The 14966-nt window shown below is 41.2% G+C and overlaps 1 long non-coding RNA gene across 4 annotated transcripts in view; it reads right to left on the reverse strand.

Moving 5' to 3' along the window:
* The window catches only part of LOC129204452 (uncharacterized), a 501141-nt gene extending 489596 nt beyond the window's left edge, over positions 1-11545 (reverse strand). For all 4 annotated transcript variants that reach the window (XR_008576399.1, XR_008576398.1, XR_008576396.1 and 1 more), the window contains exon 1: positions 11392-11545. This is a non-coding gene — a long non-coding RNA (uncharacterized LOC129204452). The remainder of the gene's footprint in view (positions 1-11391) is intronic.
* Positions 11546-14966: the final 3421 nt, after the last annotated feature.

Below are 14966 nucleotides of genomic sequence, written 5' to 3' on the forward strand. Positions count from 1 at the left end.
TCTGTCCTCAAGTTCCATTACAATGAAAAAAAAGTAATAAAGGAAAACTAACAAGTGCATATAAAGTAAATAACTATTTCTGACAAATATGTATTTGTCATCATTGCTGCCAAGTGATGTAATCATTTGCTCTTCTATCACAAATAAGGACCACCACAAGCCAGTAACAGTTTATTTTTATACAGCACAGCACATTTTAATCTGAAAGCTCTCTGCAGAATATGGGCAAGATGGTGAGGGACCACTGCCAAAACCTGTCCTACATCTACAGCAACCTACAAAAGATAGTCAGGAATCCAATGCAAAAAAAGCGCCAAAGTTTGAGATTTCAGTCTGGGCAATCTGCTCCAGCTTTTGACTAGTCCTCCTGTAATAAATTCTTCCTAATACCTAATCAGAATTTCCTCTGCTGCAGCTCATGCCTGTTGCCTCTTCCCCTTTCACTGTGCACCTCTGAGAAAATTCTGGCTCTGTCTTCTCAAAAACACACATGCTCTCCCGTTGCATACATGAAGACAGCAATAAAGTCTCACTTTAGCCTCACACCTAATTTTTCAGGAACATTCCAAAATACCATGCGAGACAAATTACTCTAGTACTAAATTTATCTATTTCTGAAGGAAAAAGTGTTGTTAATCCAACTGGGATTTTAACTTTTTGTAGAAACACTGCTGGTAGAATTACTCATTGATAATTGATGAATTTAAATTACTTCTGACAATTAACAAAATTACAAGTGCAAAGTACTGCTTATTGGCAAATATAATGTGCTGGAATCTGCCTGCCTTCTTCATGTAATATTCCCTGTGCTGACTCCCCAGTGGGATCTTTCACAATAAAATAAGCTGGTTTGTGCCCAAAAAGCATATGATAGTAAAGCTTTTCTTATATATAGCTTATATTGTGCAACCCATCTTGTTTATTTGTGTAAATTTATATTGTGCACTTCCGGATGTATTCAACCTGAGGTCAGAATTATTAGAGAACTGCCACAGTTACATGAACACAAAATCTTTATTTAGCAATAATATGTAACAGAACTTCTGGCAGATAACGTGCCTGCCTGGCAAGGATGGATGCCATACAAATAAAAAAGGGTGGGAGAAGTGAAGACTCTCAACATTCACCTGGTGAAAAGCTTAAGATCCACAAAACCTTCAAAGAATCTGAATAACTCGCAGGATTAGGATGCACATGTAAAAGATGACAACTCCTGTATGTTAACTCAAGTGGAAAGCTTGGAAGTGTTATAAAACCAGTAAATGTTTATGTGTATATTTTTTAATGGAAAACAGAGTAGAAAAATGACACAGAAACTGACCTTGACAGTTTCACAGGGATAGCACTTATATGAAGAGGATTGGTTATTCTCATTGTACTGAGTGCCATGGGGCTGTCCAACAAGAGAGAGATGTCTTCTATTTTTTACTTCTCAAATGCAAGGATTTGTTGTGGAGAAAGCAAAAATGAATGAAGATGCCTTTAAATTTAAACCATTTCAATATGGTTCCTACATAACCTGAAGTTATTGCTCTCACATTTGGTTCTCTAATCCCTTACATCCCTTGTTTCCATTTGCTGGTTTCAAAGACTATCCACTTAGGTAATGCTGTTTATCTGTTTTACACAGGTAAAAAGCACCATGCGAGAGATAAGAATTAGGCTCCTGCTATTTAATAATTTCTTCTGCCAGCTTTCTGCTTTTAACAAAGGATTGATATTGACTTTCCCTTTGGCCTTTGAAGCTCCAGGTCACTTAACCAAATATCCAAATGTGTGCACTGGTGTCAGTAATAACATCTGGGAAGATCCATGGCAAAAACAGCAGAAGTATATCTTGTTGAGGTTTTTCTTTCCTTGTGCAAAGCAATTTCTGCATATTGCACTTGATAAAACAGCTTCTTTATTTCTGAATAGATACTTCTTTACCAAATTCGGTGCTATACTGTTCATTGCGAAGGGGAGACAAAACCTTCAGCCCTTTACCTGATGCTTTCAGTCAAAATATGTGACCAGCCTATATAGTGCAGCTGAACAGCCCGACCTCAAACCATTGTTAAAACATACTTGCATATTCCATTACATTTAAGGCATGTCTATAAATGGGGCTCCCAACAGTTCAAATTCTCTTAACTCAAATGTTTTAATGAAACCAACAGTGAAGATCAAAGGTTTCTCTCATACTCTGTTTCGTTACTAAATGCATAAGGTCCGGCTGAGCTAAATGTCAGATTCTGACTTGCTTGATTTAGCCTTGCTGTTTAGTAGTAATTATGGACAGAAGTCTCATTTAGGTGTATTGATCTAGTCTTTAACATGAGGAATAAATTCAGCAGCTGAGCTATGGAAAACACTGAATGAATTCTCAATCCATGAATCTCTACAAAGAACAAAGCATCATCAACGCATTTGCTGTAGCACCGATTCTTACACACGCACGTCTGTAGTTAAACACGCTAAAAAAGCTCTTCCTCGGGGAGAAGCCACATCACGAACATCAAAAAACCTGTGGCTCACCAATAAGCCATGTATGTGGAAGGTTCCAATTCCGCCTTCATGGAAGACAGTATCCCAATTCGGGAAAACATTTAATCATATGTTTCGGTCCATCAGAATTCATGAGAGTCCTTAAGTATGTGCTTATTTTTAAAAGACGCTTAAGTGCCATTGATTTCAAGTACATGCTTAAGTGCTGTCCTCAATATAAATGATTTCTGAAACCAGGGTTGATGTGAGTTTTATCACTGATTTTAATATGAGCAGAACAGGAACTAAAGGATTTTAAGAATCCCAAATGCTTATCCAAATTGAATGTCTACATGACAATAAGGAAAGTATAATCGTATAATGTTGCATATTTATATTTCAGCTACCTAAATAAAGAAATTCTGAAATTAATGAAAATTCCTAAGCTCCTCATGCTAACAAAAGACATTTATCACTGAAAGGATAAGAACTTCTCTATCTCTGTATCACCCTAAATTTTTACCTTTACGCATATTTTCTCAGAGGTTTGCAGGGTTTTTTAAGACTAACAATACAATTTTCTGGTTAAATATACTTATTTTTTAAGTTATAAAAAAATCCATAATGTAATTCTATGAGAGTTACCATAATAGACTGTAACAGCTGCTATGGTCTATTGTGTAAATAAGTAATTACAGAATTTACAGACTATCATGTAAATATGTAATTATGGACTTTTTAAAATGTGCATTATTTCCTCGATAGTCTATCGTTTAAATATGTAATTATGGACTTTAAAACATGTATTATTTACTCAGACTGCAACAGCTCCTTGGGACAGAGCTGTTCTGGCCTATTGGGTAAACATGTAATTACGGAAATTTTAAAAATATGTATTATTTATTTGCTAGTGCTGTTGTCAATACATCACAACAGCCATTTTTAAATGGATACCATAGAGTCAATATTCTGTCAAGTTTTCATAGGTACTTAAAGTACCTCTCTGCATGGTTGCAATGTGAAGCCTTTGCCTTGCTAGGTATTTTATCACAGGGGTATCAAATGAAAATCAAGCAGAGGATTCCACAAATAGTTCCATTAATTGGCCTTTCCCACAAAGATTCATAAATGCAGTCAAAAGAAAACCCTTCTGTCATTTCTTTCACAATTTTAAGAGAGTATAGTTCACTGTGGTTAGGGCTTGGTATCTGACAGAATATTCCTTGGAGATTTTTAGCAAAGCAATGAACTGAGTGTAATGCAGTCAGTTGGGGGGTTATCTCCTAATGGTCTCAGCTCTGAAACCGAGGACCATGTCTACATTAGCAGATAAGACATGGAGACAAGAGATGATCTGTAAAGCAAAATGGTGCAAAGGACCCAATGTCCATATTATATACTTCTCAGGTGGTTTACTACAGCCTAGATCTGGACTGGTCCCATGGAAGGAATACTCCCCAGCAGCTGGAGCACAGTACATGTGCTCCTAGACAATATCTTCTGGTGTAGGTTAATCCAAGAGGAAATCAGTTTTGGTTTTGGGAGACCACTCCACAGCGAGAATCAACGTGCTGGAAGCAGGCATGATCCCTTTCAAACATCATTCTTGATCTGAACGAAAACACTGAGGTAGAAACATCCACAGAATACAGTCAGTCGTGCCACTTGCATTCTCATTTCTCTACATCTTAAACAGGAGACAGGTTGGAGCAGACAGTTCTGTAATTTATGAAGCGTGGTATTTTTGCAATGTACAAAACTATGAATTCCAGAAATGCTTCCAGTGACAAAAGAATATTCTTCAAAGTGGTGGGAAAAAATTATTAAGGAGGTTTCACTCACCCAAGATGGACCTTAAAAGCCATTATTATTCTGAAAAAAGGGTAATTACCATTATCATTAAATATTTATGTTTTTAAACTACCCATAGGCCCCAGTCAGAGAGGAATGCTAGGTGCTCTGCAAACATTTATGAATATCCCAACCTCAAAGACTTCACAATTTAAGGAATGTTATCAAATATATTATACTTTATAGAATGCTTTTTGGAAGCAAAATGAATGTGTTCTTAGGCCAAAATATATGCACTGAGTCTAGGATCTGCTGTGTCTGCATCTATATATCAATAATTCTAACATTTAGGCATGATTTTCCTAATAGGCCACAGCAAAAGCAAAACCAGAATAACTTATTCTTGTAAATATATAGGACAGTTATATATTATGGGACTGTATTAGTTCAAACAATCCTATCCTCACATTGGAAATAGGAGTGGTATTGTCATTTACCTAAAATTATCTACTCAACTAAAAAAGGAAGGAGAGGAAAGATAAAACTCATAAAAGAAAAAATATTTTACAAATAAGGTATAATGCCATATTAAGATATACATTATTCATTTTTTCTAATGCTTTCTCCATAGTCTACAAGCCTCATGTAATAATAAAGCCCTAAGAATTGAACTTAAATAGAAAACACTACATAAGGATGTTTAAACAAGAGTACTGACGAAAACAAAATAATTTCCATCTTAATGGGAGATGGTAGGGCATGAGCTGAGTGAGTCCAGCTGTCAGCTCAATCCTTCAGGATAGCTCTGGACTAACTGGAGGGAATCTGGAACTTGACCTCTGAGGAACAGCGGAAAAAACTGGGATTGCTTAGTCCTGAGAGGAGATGACTGGCAGGGACACAGTAATGTTCTTTGGATACATGAAGATACAAAGAGGAGTGAATAGTCTCCTCTTTATGTCCAATTTAGATGGGACAAGTGGTAATAGAATTCAATATGGCAAGGGAGATTTAGGTAAATGGGTTGCCCAGGAAGAACGAAAAGTCTTTGTTGCAGAAGGTTTTTAAGAATGGTGTGAACAAACTTTCACCAATAATGGCACAGCTATCCTGCCTTTGAGAACGGAAGGTGGTCTCTTGAGATCCTTTCCTGTCTTGTTTCTAGAGGGCTTTATACTCCAGAACTAACCACAAGCCCAGAACTAACCACAAGCCCACAACTGTAGACTCAGTTTTATATCTAAAAAGCCAATGAAACCCACTGAAATTTTAAACAACAAAGAACTCAAAAATATGCTGAATAATATGCATCTTTGGTATAGTCTAAACAAGGATGCCATGCATATTTCAAGATCCTGTTTCATTTTAGTTCTCCTGAACAAGAATGTACAATAATACTATCTGTGCAAAGATAACCTTAAAGAAAATTTCACACTGATGAGTCATTAGCTCTGCATTAATAATGCTTTTATTATATGCAACATTAGTATGGCCAATTATTTGTCAGGGCTCCTCTAACTGCACCAACAGGCACCTCTTCCACCGCCTACCCAGGGGTCTGGCTGCTCATAATCAAGGCCAGCTCTGACAAGGGGCCAGATTGCACCAGATTGCACCAGATTGTTCTAAACTGGGAGAAAGAGAGGTATGAGAAGACCCTTTCTTATCTCCCTATATATATATATCAGTAACATATATGTTATTTTCAACTTTAAAAAGGTTGCACTGTTTACTTTTGAAAGGCAGAAAAAACTGTTCCATCCAAACCTATTGTTCATTTAGCAAGAGAAAAAAGCTGACAAGCACATGTATAGGAGATAGAAAGTACAGCCTAAACAAGTGACAAACGTAGGCCCTGTTAAAATGAGAAGCAACACTCCACATCTGGAACCCAGGCGCTTTGAAATCTCCAGCCATGAAGAGGATTTTCAGCTCTCTGTGATGAGTTCCACTGATGATTACGGATTTTCTGTGATAATAACCCTGCCTGTCTAAACATAGTTGGAAATTTTTGTTCTCTGGGTACTTCACCACCTGTGTAAAGCAGGTAAGTTTTAGGAACTTGTAGAAAGAGTTGTATGCTAGTCGCTGCGGGCTTGGAACCGAACGATGGGATTTTCTTCCAGAACCCAAGAATCTGCTATACTCCTTGCTCTTTGGAGCTGTTTATTCTGGAGCCCAGCCTGCATTTGCAAGGTCATGCCGGATACTACTCGTCACACTATGTTGCTTATGCGTGAAATCCTCATTTTGTGCAAAGCTCACAAATATATATTCATGTCATAGTATCTTAATGTCCAGGGATAGTTTGAGCATGCCAAAGTGAGGGTGGCTGCCACACATGCTCTGCATTATTGTGGCAAAAAAAGGCAAAGCAGAAAGTTGTCAGTTTGAGACTGGAAATCTTATGGGAAGGTTAGCATAGCTGCACTTCTGGAACTAGGTGGCTGGTAAAATAAGATCGTGCCTTCTGTGTCTGCAATTAGTTATGTGTGAAGTAGACATGCCAAAATTGGAAGCAGTGTCCATTTTGTAGCAGTAATTATTATTGTGAAGCCATTTTCAAGGTGGGATTATGGGCACTAAACCGCTGGGACTGACTGTGCTGCCCATGCGTTAAATCCTCATTTTGTGCAGACTTAATGAAAAAGATAGTTTCTTGTAATATGTTCTGTTTTGTCAGTTGCTCCTACACAGCAGTATAGGGATGCTTTCTTTATGCTTAATACATGCAGTGATAATTTTTCCACATGCTCCTTCTGTAAACGTTCCACCACAAAACATTCTGTTAAACTGGAATTAAGGTTGTAAATATGCATTAATAAGTTAGAGTAAATTCTGTACTAATTGACTGCCCATACAACCTCACTGACATCAATGGAGAAAAAGCTACTGAAGAACACTATGAGCTGGATTCTTATCCCAGAAATGCTGCTCTATCTCCACACAGAGGGGTATGACAGAGAATCAAATCCTGGCGTAAAGTTTGTAAGAAACACATGCCAGAGTATCAGGAATGAAAGATTCAACTCCCACTTTACAAACATGAAGGACAGGATTGCTAAAGCACCCATCAGTGGCCTGAATCTGCGCTCTTTGGAGTAAATGGCACTTTCACCACTGACATTAACGACAGTAGAACAAAGCCAGTAATCAGCACTTTTGGAAATCCTATCCTTTGTGATTTGAATTAAACAAAATAATGTAGGTTTCTTTTGTTCCCTCAGCTAACCTCTTTGTAAAGTCTTATTAGCCTTTCACCTATAGTTACACCACAGGATGGACCACACATCCCAAATTTACTTTATGTTCCAGCCATATAAAACACATCCTACTGGCAAAATCTCTGCTAATTGCTTGAGAAATCAAAGTCAGTATTACTCTTCCTCTTAGCCTTGACAAATCTGTCCATTCTTGTGGCTGAAATGAAAATATCTCTTTTCTTTCAGTTTCATAAGATAGTATTTTATTAACATATTAGGAGCAAAAACATATCAGAGAGCAAGCAAATTGGACAATAATTAACAGAAAATTAGATAAAGTAATTACTAAAGATACCTTCCAAGTAGTCTCTGAATGATAATACAAAAATTCACAATAGTGTTCTGAAGCTTGGTTCACTCCTACCTGTAATTTACTTTGAGGTCTTAGCATAAAAGGTGCTTAGAATTGAAAAATATCATTATTAGCATAAAAATGAGGCATGTTCTACCTATTTTGTGTATTAATTTAGCAGAATATATTATTACACAACTTTATACTGTAAGCACAAGGTCACACAGGATATGACTTGTCACACTGTGTTGCCTATGCATGAAATCCTCATTTTGTGCAGAGCTCCAAAATATATATTCATGTCAGAATATCTTACTGTCCAGCGACAGCCTGAGAGTTTCATTCTATTACATACTGCGGAAACAGATTCAGCGTCATTTGAGAGGTCTCTTCTCTCAATACCCGAATGAACTCTCATTAATCAAAAAACTACAAACACTCACCAAAAGGGAACCGGCCCCATTAATGCTCTCTTCACTCTCAGACAAAATTATATCCATTCTGCCAGTATTTTTCTATCATTTCTGTGTGACTATCCCAGTCAAACAGCCAAAATATGGCATTGATTTTACATAGTTATTGGAAAACAGAACCTAACTTTACTAAAAACAGCAATGAAAGAAATTGTTTCTAGGGCAGTGTTGCATTAACTGCACAGATCTCAAGACAACCCTGGACTTAACATGACCTTCTCCAAACTTCCCATCAGCCTGGTAAGAATACATTAAAAGTTCCAGCTTTGCTTACACTGAACATACCAATGTTTGTAGTTTGATAAATACAGGTTTCTACCTAACTCTGTTAACTGCCTACCTATCCATTCCTCATTGTTTTGCCCAGCTTTAAATGTTTTCCTCTTCTAAACACATCCATACTAAAGAACCAGAAACAACAAAATTCTTTGAATATTAAGTCTCAGGGAAGCCTATTTTTAACCAGACATAAAATTGAGATTATTGTATAAGCAGTTTCAAGTGGGACAGCTTGCTCAACAAAATCCTTAAATCTAAGGAAATGTCAGTTTGCATTAAGAAAAGAAATATTACCTTGGTCTTCAATAACACAGTAGAAAGCAGTAGCAGTTTAGAGATCAGAGCAGATAACCAGTGTAGCCTCCAGACCAGAACAGCAGGTTTGACATGATATTCAGGTAAATAGCCAGAACAGAACAGCAATTAACAGTTAACAGGCCACTTAAATTAAGAGCTTTCCTTGAGAAAACAGCCTCAGACCTTCAGAGACTGATAGTTCAAGCAGGAAGTGGCAAAAAATCGAAGTGTATGGGGAATTTCCTCAACAGGCCTTTTATCCACAGAATGTACAAACCCAGAAATGCCTGGCCTAAATGTGGATGTAGGGGAATGTAGCTGCAGAGAGGAGAAAGTAAAGAGAGGAAAGGAAACGAGATTTTGAGCAATGGCCTTCTGAGCCATGAAAACACAATTTTCTTCACTGATGTCTTCAGAGCCAAACTTTTGCATGGTTTAACACTTAGTGCTAACCTGCACTTTGTAACTTTGTCACACAACTTGTCACCACAGCAGCTGGCAATGCAAGACAGCCACCAAGGGTTTGTAGACGGACCTGGATCTTTGCTATTAGCTATCGCTTGCAGGCCACTTTGACAGTCCCTCAGTGCACTGTGTGCTCCCACAGACCCAGCAAAGAGACAATCATGTCGGACAACCAAACCTGCAGTCCTTGTACAAGCACGCTCAGCAGTGGCACCAATATGCATCTCGACGTTTCGGTTTTCCTCATTGTTTCAATGCACCACCATGTTGATATGAACATGGGCTTCTCAACATCACAATGATAAACAATTGTAAAACCCGCTGCCTTGGGAAGGGGCATGGACGAGTGTGAAAAGTGGATGTCTCAAACTCCCAGAGTCCCAACCCCCTTTTTCATTTACAGTGCCTCATAACTCTACAATATCAAGCATTTTTCTTTCATTCATGAATGCGACCTCCACAAACTTTTTAAGTCAAGCAGTTCAAAGAGAAAGATGTATTTTTTCTACCTCGCTCAATCTCACATAGCTCAATGCACTCTGAATTTGGGACATGTGGGAACACAGCCCCAGAAATATACGTGGGTCCAGCACTGTGTCAGAAAAAGCCTGGAACCAGCCAACTGTCTTCCCCAGCCCCTACGTCCTACCACCACAGTAGTCATTTTGCTGGTCCTTTTGCTCCCAGCCTCTACCCTGACAAAATAGCCTGCAAAACCCTGGAAGCAATACATGTACATTGCCACCTCCCAAACACTCTGATACGGGTAAGTGCGGTGCAGCAGGACACACAGCCCATGTGTTCGTACCACAAAACCAGGGGATGCCACTGCCCCTTAGCTGGATGCAGGAGGGCAGAGGTGCCAAATTAGTTTTACAGCTTTCTAGCACTGAGATGTGTCTGGGGCCAGGAGACTTTTTGATGGACGCATGGGAGCAACACTTGCAGTCTGCTTGAAAGGGTCATTTCCACATTTCACACCAGGGGCCTATGGGGGGTCCCGTGTCAGATCAGCAGTCTGGGGGCTGCTTGTTGGCAGAGGGAGGGGGACCCAGGCACCTTTCTGGCTGTTTCATAGGGCCCTCTGGGGGTGGGAGAGCAGTTCTGAGGAACACCAAGAGCAGCTAAACCTCTTAATTGGTTGAGGGAGGCTGTGGGCAAGAGGGTTTTGCGTGAAAAGTGTTTAGCAGTGAGGGTGTTTTGGTGCAAGGAATATCGGGGGTGATGCTGTTTTGGGGTGAAACTGTTTGGAAGCAAGGGTATTTGGAATGAGGGAGACTGGAACAAAAGCATTGGGGGCAAAGATGTTTGGGAGCAAAGGCTTTTGGAGGCAAGGACCCTTGAAGGTGAGGGTGTTTGAGGCTGAGGGTGCTTGACGGTAAAAGCATTTAGGGGTACAAGTATTTGCAGGGAAAAAGCATTTGGGGCCGAGGGCATTTGGGGACAAGGACATTTGGCAGCTAGAGCACTTGGGTGTGAGCGGTTTGGGGAGAGGGTCTCAGTGCTGTTGCCAGCTCCCGACCGCCGCCTCTGGTCCCCATGCTCGCCCTGCGATGCGGCGCTCGGACACCAGGAGCAGGAGCCGCATCCAGACCCCCCATCCTTCTCCCCCACCCGACGCCCATTTCGGGGCCTCTCGCTCCCCAGGAGCGGAGCCCCGCAAACGGGTAGGGGCAGCAGGACACTGCCCCCTCCCCTGGCCGGGCAGCCGCCTGCGCCCGGCGGGGCACCGCGGTAGCGGGCGGGCGGGCGGGCGAGGGGCGCGGCGGGGCCGGCCGCGGGGGCGGAGCCGCCAGTCAGCGCCGGGCGCCGTGACCCCGGGGCGGGGAGGCGGCACCGCGGCCGCGGGGACGGGGCCAGGCTGCCCCAGCCCGGCGCAGCGCGGCGGCGTGTGTTTCCCCCCCCCCCCCCCCACCCCGCGACACACACAGACACGCACAGACACACACACACACGGCACGGCACGGCACGGTACCGGGCGGGGGAAGCCGGCTCGGCCCCCGCCCCACCGCCTGCCCGGGGAGGGCTGGGGCGCGGGTCCGGCCGCCGCAAGCTCCGCACTTACCCGGGCCGCGACGAGGTGTTGGCGGGCGGGCTCCGGCAAGCAGCTACTGCGGGGGGCCGGGGGGAGCCGGTTGGGTTTAGGGGGGGTTCCGTAATCCAACAGTCTTTGGGCTGCCAAATGTAAACACTCCGCCATGATTTCTTTGTTTAGATAATTGAACCTGCCTCCCTCTCCCTCGCCGACTCTCGCTCGCTTTTATTTATTTATTTCCCCCCCTCCCGTCATCATCATCATCATCATTATGGCTTGTGTGGGGTGTTGTGTTTTGTTTTTTTTAAAAGGGTTGTTATTTAGTAGCTGCATTTAACAAGTGCTGTTTTTACAAATATTTATGTATATATGTATTTATACATAAATATATACGGGGTGGGAGGGGAGGCGGCGATAGGAGGCACAAAGGAGAGGAAGTTATTCCCGCTGGTTTGGAGCTTGCGCTTTTTTTCCTGCCTGCTGCAGCCAACGCTCCAGCTGCCGGCGCACGGCGGGGCCGGGGCTGTTGGTGTCGGCGGAGGCCGCGGCCGGGGCAGCGGCTGGCCGGCGGCAGCGAGGGCGGCACGCCTCGCCGCAGCACCGCGCTCGCCCGGCGCTCTCCTGGAAAAGGCAGGGTTTACCAAACGCATCACCCGCTCCAGCGGGAAGGTAGCAGCGTGCTGTGGGGGAGACAGATGGAAACTTCCAGATTTAAGTTTTTTCACTGCATTTCCTGAAAATTCAAGCGCGACATGAAAGCGAGCTTATTATTATTATTACGCGGGAATTCCCCGTCAGGAAATACAGTTATCATTTTGTTATAGGAAATTTACGGAAAGCGTTAGCACGACTAAAAACTGTTTCATTTGCATTCCTACTTTGACAGCAAGTTTCTCCATTTGGAAACGTCAGAATATTTCCTATGTCATTACTACCTGGAAAAGACTTCAGTGCACTTCATCAGTGTCCATAAATTCCTTTTCATAGACCTGACCCCATCAGATCACAACTTCCCAGGACTCTCATGGAAGGGCCCTGGGGAGGATGCAGGAGGCTGAGATGTGGTGCTGACCGCATCAGCCATTTGGGAAGGACCTGGTGTCCTACATCTCCCATGGGGCATTTGAGGAGTTTTAGGTGCCACCTCACTCAGAAATTGTGTCAAAGACTCCAAAAATTCTCCCTGGCTTGCATTCTGTTACATTTTGTATTAAGGAAGAGCACTGCCTCCTGCTCTCTCCTGACTACTTAACCATAATTCATTTCTAGGAGGTCTTCAAATGCTACGAAACATACAGCATTTCAAGAGTTATCTTTGCTGCTGATGCGTAGAAAGAGCAATACCACAAAGACAATTTAAAAAATCATTATATGGAAAAATAAGGTGATTTACTTACAGCGTTATACAGTGAAGATAAAATGCTTAGTGACAGCATGCCAATCATCAAACAGGTTCCCAATACATTTTCCCCTGAGACTGTTAGTACAATAATGATCACCATTCCTATAGCCAACTGCCTCTGCTTTGAAAATAAACCGACGACTTGTGCATTATTGTACCTTAACTATTGTGTCTGCCTTTGGGATTCTGCAAAGGGATCACCAGTTTGGACCCCCAAACCTCCACTAAGTCCCACTAATCCCTTGTAAAGCCATTGTTAGTTCTTGGGATAAGGATCTCTCTTTATGTACAGCAAGCACAGAGAAAAATAACAAAAAAGGAGTATACATACGTATTACACTGGCACAGACTTGTTCAGTCAATAAGAATACGGGGTTGTGTTACAAGTTACCATTTCAGAACTGCACAGTTATTTGTAAACTATTTTACAATAAAATACTGGGAAGTCGATTGGGTCATGGCCGTTGGTCAATCAGAGCAGATGAATTGCCACGCAGGCCTTGGAGTTGCTCGGAATAGCTTGGCAACTCTCAGGCCACCCCTTACAGTTTGACATCACTCCTGATTTTCACGTACCAAATGAAACACCATCACTTAGATTTTCACAGTGACCCCAGCTCTGCTGTCCTACTATTTTCCTGTTCTTTTAAACAGAAGGTTGAGAATATTTCCTAGTTCCTGCTTTCTCCTCTTCCCTCTTAAAGGTTATGCTATTTGCTTATGATTCTATTTTTATTTCTCTGCCAGGATTTCATTGCAATCTCCCCTTTGTGGAATTTATACTTGTGGACATTTAAATTCATTTCAGGCTAGAACTTGGCATAAAAGTTCGCAGCTTCTCAGCCAGATTTGAATTACTATATTTAATCTATACTCAGCTCTTAGGCTTTTTTTTTTTTAAAATGAGAGTGAAGATAGAAATAATTTTGTTGTGGTTCCAAATGGTGGCACCATTCTGCACTGATTTCAGATCTTGTCTTCATTCCACTAGCTTTTCAAAGGGACACGCCAGAGCATTTGAGACATGACTTTATAAAGGTGTTGCTTTACAATCCTTTAAAAATTATTTCAGCAGAAAACTTTGTGAAAATTAGGCATTGTGGATGCACAAGGGTATTTTTATTGCATTCTTAGATATGGCTCACTGAACAGTGAAACCAATTTTCATGTGATCTTAAAGAGGGCAAAAGTCTTTGTTATGCTTGGGAAAATAGGTTTTGCACAAATTTGTTTATTTTGTGCTATTATTTTTTGTGAATATTCAGGCAGTGCTGTGTTGGCCTCCACAGCTACAAAGAAGAGAGAATGACAAGCAGATTTTTATTAAACTAGATTACATTGGATACCTTAAATTTCCTTTCTCTATTCATCAATTTAAAAAAATGCAGTAATTCATCTAACATGAATTCCATTGTGTAAGTCCAGCTGAGTAATTGCTCAAGAAATGTTTCTACCAAGTCAAACTTTTGTTCACTTCGGGATTTTTATTATTCAATATTTTTACTACAGTGCCCAGCACACTAGAACTTGGCAGAGCTACTGGTAATATGAAATAAATGTAACTAAGATAATATTTTTTATCGCAGCATATGTGATCAAGTGGATCCTATGATGGATCCTATAGTCTTTCAGTAACTACTGGTTAGAGACAGTGTGTCACCAGACAGACTGGCCATCATTTTCCAACCTCTTGCTTCTCAGACAGTAATTCGCAGCTGTGGAAAGTTATGGAAAATCATACCAGACCAGCATGATAGTATTTCCTCTCACCTTACAGAGCAGTTAATGGTTTCTTTTATAATTAGCTATTGTTTCACACTATCATGTAATGAGCACAAGCATAGAGGACCCTATAGTACTGTTGAAATATGGAGTAAATGGCAGTCCTGTTCTTGAGAGCAAGGAGTCCAAAATGCAGCAGATTCATGACTGAGTAAATACTGACTGCACTTCTTACCTGTGTGGTCAGCAGTATGTTTATTGCATGCTTTAGAGAAGGTTGGTACATCTTAAGGAGGGGACAACTTACGGGCCTGAATGGGGGTGTAAGTAGAGGGATGGGTTCTGACATAAGGATCATAGAGGAAAGTGTGCAAAGACCTGTAATAATAAGATAATACTTGAGTATCTTTATGTAGTATCTCATTCTGGAAATGGGCACTGTAAAAGGCTATTTTGCAGACAAAGTTTGAAAGCATATTGC

Source organism: Grus americana, chromosome 3 (genome assembly GCF_028858705.1).
Source record: "Grus americana isolate bGruAme1 chromosome 3, bGruAme1.mat, whole genome shotgun sequence".
NCBI lineage: Eukaryota > Metazoa > Chordata > Aves > Gruiformes > Gruidae > Grus > Grus americana.